This window comes from Phyllostomus discolor, chromosome 5 (genome assembly GCF_004126475.2).
Source record: "Phyllostomus discolor isolate MPI-MPIP mPhyDis1 chromosome 5, mPhyDis1.pri.v3, whole genome shotgun sequence".
Taxonomy (NCBI): Eukaryota; Metazoa; Chordata; class Mammalia; order Chiroptera; family Phyllostomidae; genus Phyllostomus; species Phyllostomus discolor.
This window is the reverse complement of record NC_040907.2, coordinates 126,492,416-126,498,415: the sequence shown is the minus strand read 5'-3', so window position 1 is coordinate 126,498,415 and position 6,000 is coordinate 126,492,416. Positions and strand designations below refer to the sequence as shown.

The 6,000-nt window shown below is 48.1% G+C and overlaps 1 protein-coding gene across 1 annotated transcript in view; it reads left to right on the top strand.

Annotated features, from left to right (window-relative positions):
• The first annotated feature begins 286 nt into the window (after window positions 1–286).
• The window catches only part of LOC114497169 (core histone macro-H2A.2), a 53,406-nt gene continuing 47,692 nt past the window's right edge, over window positions 287–6,000 (top strand). Inside the window, exon 1 of the mRNA XM_028512771.2 lies at window positions 287–670. The gene's annotated coding sequence lies outside the window, so the exon portion shown is untranslated. The remainder of the gene's footprint in view (window positions 671–6,000) is intronic.

Below are 6,000 nucleotides of genomic sequence, written 5' to 3'. Positions count from 1 at the left end.
TCTGAATTTATAAGAAGCCCACAGGCTTGGATATAAATTCTCAGTTCTTGTGGCTGTGGCCACCTTATGCTCTCGTCCCAGTGGTGGACACAAACGTTAATGTGTTATTATTAAGGACACGAGACCATCGAGGGTGACATTTTTCGCTTTCACCTTCCAAGGCTTTCCCCAGAACTGCCCAATGATCGCCCACGCCTACTTCCACCAAAGGTGGACCCTGCAGACTCTGGATCACGACCATAGCGCCTCTCTCCCCGCCTCTGGGGAAAGCCTGATCTTAGCAAGTGGCCCTCAGTGCACCCAGCAGATCCGCCAGCGACGCGGTGGCCGCGCGGTTTCATCATTAATGCCCCTGAAGGACAATAGCTCATCAAGCCCCACCGAAAGCCCTGGACCCGTCGCGGAGCCTGGGCTGGCGGGGGATGAGGCTGAGCAACTCCTCCTAGAGGTGGTTATGTGGAGAAGGAGCAATCCCTTCTCCCTCCTCCTCCTCCCCCCGCTACTATCCGCGGCCCTGAGAACTGCTGCTTGCCGCCATTGACACGCACAGATAGAACCTAAAGAAAGGCAAAGAGTCCTGCCCGGCACCGGCGCCGCACGGGCCGAACCTGCGCGGGGGCAGCAGCGCGCAGAGGGCACCGGGCGCCCGGAGCAAGCGGCGCAGCACCAGGTGAGCCAGCCATGGCGATGGCATTATTGTTCAGGGGTCTTCGGGGTCTGGAAACAAAACCGGCCGCGGGAACAGTGCAGGGGCCAGAGAGAACCCCCTGCTTCCCCCGCTGCCCAGCCCCCGCGGGTGCACCCGGGATAGTCTACCCACGCCGCAAAAAGAAAAAGAAAAATTAATAAATCAAGCTGCCCAACTTGCTTCCTCGGGAAATAAAGGGGGGTTGCTAAAGAAGCGGTAAAATTCCTGCGGCCGGTGAGGAGCCGGGGCATCTTGGGCGAAGAGGGAGGGAGGAGGAGGGATGCGGAGTCCAGCGGTGGGCCCCGGGCGAGGCTGGAACCCGAGGAAGTGGAGAGCTCCTAGGGATGCGGAGTTTGGGGCGAAGAAGGACGAGAGAGGCGCCCAGCCGACGAGGGGGACCGGCTCGGGGACAGGGGGCTGCGCAGGGGTCGAGGGAGCCCGGGAGGGCCGTTCGGGGGCCTTCCAGGGTGCCCGGGCTGAGCGCCGGCTGCTCCAGGCTGACAATGGAAGGGGCGCGGAGGCGCGGGGCGGAGGGAAGGCACCGGGGCCCCGGATGCGAGGATGCGGGGAGCCCGGCGCTGCGAGCGCCCGTGAGCCGGGGCCGGCACGGAGGAGGGCTCGGGGACGGGCACTCCCCTCCGGTTCCCTTTCCGGGGCGCCCGGTGCCAAACGCGCGACGAGCTTTCCCCGGGAAATGGCGGCCCCTGCGCAGCTCGCTTGGGCGGCCCCGGGTTCCGGCTTTGCGCGGGAAAAAACAATAATAATAAGGAAAGGAGATTTAAAAGTAAAGTGGCTTCGACGCAGGAAAGGGCTGCGCCGAGCGCCGGTCGCCTCGCGAATCGTGCGGGGCGCGGCGGGCGAGGACCTGCCCTGCCTCCTCGGGCTCCCAGCCCTCTCTCCTGGAGTGCCCTAGTTACAGCCTCGCTCGCCTCCGAAATCGTGCTCGTGGGTGTCTTTCCCCGCCTTTCCTCGTGGGGGCGCCCTCTGCTACTGCCCTCTTTGTTCCACACAACAATGGCCCTTTAGGGCCTTGAGCCCCCAAAGAGCCAAATGCGCCTCCTCCAGGGGTTTCCAGACGCAGATATGGGCCACCACGGGCGTGATGTAGGCCCATTCATTGCTGGGGTTCATTGGTAACAGCTAATAAAAAGGGCGAGAAGAAATGGGCTGAGAAACCAAAGCGCAGGTCCATGTGTGTTTGAGGGGGTGCAGCCAGGCCCTACGGTAAAGGCATTTCCAGTGTTCCAACAGACCTGGTGAAGTGAGAGGTACCGGCCCACCCTCTGTCCAGCGCAGGGGGATTCAAAACAGGGCCCAGATCTAAGCCCCTCCAGACCTCAGGAGCCTATTCCCTTTGGGGCAGTTAATCTGCCAGAGCAAATGGTCTCCTCACTTTTCTCATTTGTGTTTGTGTCGAAATGCAATTGTACCCTCACTAGGCTGCACAGTGGGTGAGAGAAAAAGAAACATTCTTCGGAATGGAAATGTGTCTTCGTTTATATTGTTTCTTATCTAGAACCAGTTCCTTTGTGAAACACAAACTAAGCTAGTCATAATTCTCAATTTGTTCGTATTTAACTGAAAGTTACCTCTTATCTCCTCTCCCCCTGGAAAACTCTTATTTGCAAATAATGTTCAGAGTGCTATGATTTGGAGCTACACTTGTGGGTTTTTAGAAATACTTTAGTTCAAGATTATCGTATAAATAAAGGCACTGCCTGGAGAAAATTACCTTGAACCCTGTAATTCACACCTTTAAAACCTGCCCTGTTTCTAAACTTCCTTTAAAAATTGTGCCCGAATCTCCACTTCAGTTTCCCTACCCTGTGGGAGTTCGTCCTCACCTGAATCCGTTTATCGCCACACTTTAGACATTATTAATGGTTTCCTCTATTTCAAAATTCTATAAAAGAATTTATTTCCTTGCATCCAGAATGTTGCAAAGATTCTGACCTTACTCCCTCATCACTCTATCTTCTGTCCAGTTGCCAGGAATTCTAAGGCGCCTGTAGTCTGCTTTTCCCCAGTGGGTGGGACACCCTGCTAGCTATTGTCTGAGACAACCAGGTCTGTTTTCACAGCCTCCTGCCAGCAAAGCAGGGGGGAATTCTGTCTTAGGCAACTTCAAATGAAAGATATCTGTAACTTGTTCAGGGGGAGGCATGTGCAAAAATGCAACCAACTTTCCTAAGAATGTTTTTCATTCTTAAGAAATAACCTCAAAGTTAGATGCAGTCTTGGCAGATGCTTTTTGAAGAGTGTGTATTGCACAGAGAAGAGCAAAGAACTTATGGTTAGAGATCATTCCAGCATTTGTTGAACACCGGTTTTTAAACACCTCTGAATGAGGGAAGATACGCAAATATCAGGTAGTCATATTCTTAGCGCTTAGGGTCTGTTCTTAGACAGCTTTCAAACCCAAGCCTAGGAGGTAAAATAGTGTGTGCAGGTAAGAGGAGGTAAAAAGTTGTTAATATTGGCGAGCTAGTGGGAAACGAATGCTATCCTACACTGCTAACGGGTGTGTAAGTTGATGCAGCTAATTTGGAGGGCAGTTTGGCTCTATGAAAATACATAATATGCATATTCTGTGACCTAGCAACTCCATTTCTGGTGTGTATCCTAGAGAAGCAGGCATACATGTGCACAGATTATGTAATTCCTTTTTATTGCAGAGTTTTGGTAGTTCTGAAATTGAACACATCTAATTGCCAACAATAGGGAATGGCTAGGTAAACCAGTACATTTATCTTCTGGAAAATTAGGCAGCAGTTAAAAGCAATGCAGTAAGTCTATCTATACTGAGACAGAAACGACACATAGTATTAATGGGAAAAGCACATTGCAGAACCACATGTACTGTATGGCATCATTTTAAAAACAAAGCTATGCATTTCTATAAGCAAAAATGTATAACACAAATGGATAGAGGTGTGTGGAACAAGACACCCACTAAGAGACAAAAATTGGAAGAATTGCCAAGGAGGTATTTAGTCATATCATTGTTCATACCCATCCATAACCGTGGTTATAATGTTTGAAATTTGCATTAATTTATAAGTTGATTGGATAACAAAATATAATTAACAATTTAAAAGTGACTGATAGTGTGTAATAAAAGTCACAAATAAAATGCTACAACAACTTTTAAAGGGAGAAGAGAATCCTAGGCTGCAAGGGAGGGCTTACACTAGGCTTCACAGAGAAGGCTTTGGGATTCGGAGGGAGAAGGGGAAGGGGACCAGGCCGGTGAAAGGCAGCCTGATGCAGGCTCAGAGCTCTAGCGTGCTGCCCCTCTCTTCCTTCAACCGGTTTGTGTAAATTCCCTTGCCAGGCTGATGCCTGCCCTGCCCTGCCAAGGATCAGATTGAGGAGTGAACTAAATGAACAGTTCACAATGTCTTTCATTGCTGTAGTTCTATGAATGTCTTAAAGTAGACTTAGAAGGGGGAAAAAAGAACCAGGAGAGCGTAAAACGATTCTAACAGTCATTTTGGAAGGTGGTGATTTTTAGAGGGAATGTGGTAAAAACTTGAGGATGAGGATTTTTTTTTTCTTCTGGATGCACCCTGGCATATATATTGGAAATTAGGTTAGAGAGTAAGGTAAGTATTGAGAAGATAATTCATTTAAAAAAAAAAAGTCTGAAACAGAACCCAAAACTGCTTTTGAAACAAATGTTTAAGGCTGGTTTCATCGATTTGTCCCTTCGCTTAGGGAATGTTTATTGAATGCTGTGCACATCACACTGTGTTAGGCACCGGGGGAGTGAAACCTGCGACAACAGAGTGTGGGAAAAACAGCCCCGGGCCTCGGCTGCAGAAGTGGAGGTGAGGCTGCCGCTTCTAGGTCTGATCTCACCCAGACTGCGTGGCCATTGACGTGTCGTTTAGTGACCACTGCCCCTCCGGTGCCACACCTGGAATTGCGGCTAAAATTAGGATCTAACTGATGGATCACTCAGGTCCCTGTCAATATTAGATTGTGATTTTGTGAAATCCTGTGGTTCTAACACTGTGATGATTGTGAATTCTCAGGCAGGTGGAAATTGTGGGATATAGGCTCAGACGAGAAAAGGCCCAAAAGTGTCCTCCAGCCTTGGGAAAAACAGAAGTATTTGCTGTCCTGAGTGTTGTTGGTAGATTACGTGTCTCTCAGAGCTTTTCCGGAGTTAAAACTTCATTTGTGCCTCTTTACACCGGCTCCAAAGATCAGCGATGCAGAACGATGTTGCTGAGTTTTAAGTCTCCTGTCACCAAACACGCAGCGTCAAGCACTACAGTATTACAGTACTTTGACCCTGGAACAACACTGGTTTGAACTGTGGGGTCCACTTAAATGCAGATTTTTTCAATAAATACTGTAAGTGCATTTTCTCTTCTGTTGACATAAGAATGTCCAAAGCTGTAGAGGATTTTTGTGAGAGTTTATTGGAGCCAAACAGAGGACGTGCCTGGAAGCAAGATCTCAGTAGATAAGCAGACGCTGTGGTCCCACTTCCTTATGATTTTCTTAATAACATTTTCTTTTCTCTAGCTTACTTTGTTGTAAGAATATAGTATATACTATACATAACATACAAAACATGTTAATAAAAAACGTATTAATCAACCATTTATGTTATCAGTAAGACTTCTGGTTAACAGTAGGCTGGTAGCAGTTAAGTTTGGGGAATGAAAGCGTCACACGATTTTTGACTACTCTGGGAGGCCAGCACCCCGAGCGCTGGCATTTACCGGTCAACTGGAGTGTCTTTTGAAATGGAGGGACAGTGTTAGCATTCTGTAAAAATAGTTCTCTGTAACTGTCTTTTGTGGAAATAAGTTATAATAGCTAATGTTTATTAAATGACTGCTACGTACCAGGTAGTGTTCCAAGTACTTTATATGTACTAACCAATTTGATAATTATTTTTTAAGTTTTCTAAAGTATATTTTATTGATTGTGCTATTGGAGCTGTCCCATTTCTTTTCTCCCCTTTATCCCCCTCCACCCTGCAACCCCCTCCAGCCTTCCTGCTCCTTAGTTCATGTCAATGGGTTGTACATGTAAGTTTTCCATTTCCTATACTATTCTTTTTTTTAATAATTTTTTTTCTTTTTTTAAAGATTTTATTTATTTATTTTTAGAGAGGGAACGGAGGGAAAAAGAGAGAGAGAGAGAAACATCAATGTGCGGTTGCTGGGGGCCGTGGCCTGCAACCCAGTCATGTGCCCTGACTGGGAATCGAACCTGTGATGTTTTGGTTCGCAGCCGGAGCTCAATCCACTGAGCTACGCCAGCCAGGGCATTTCCTATACTATTCTTAATCT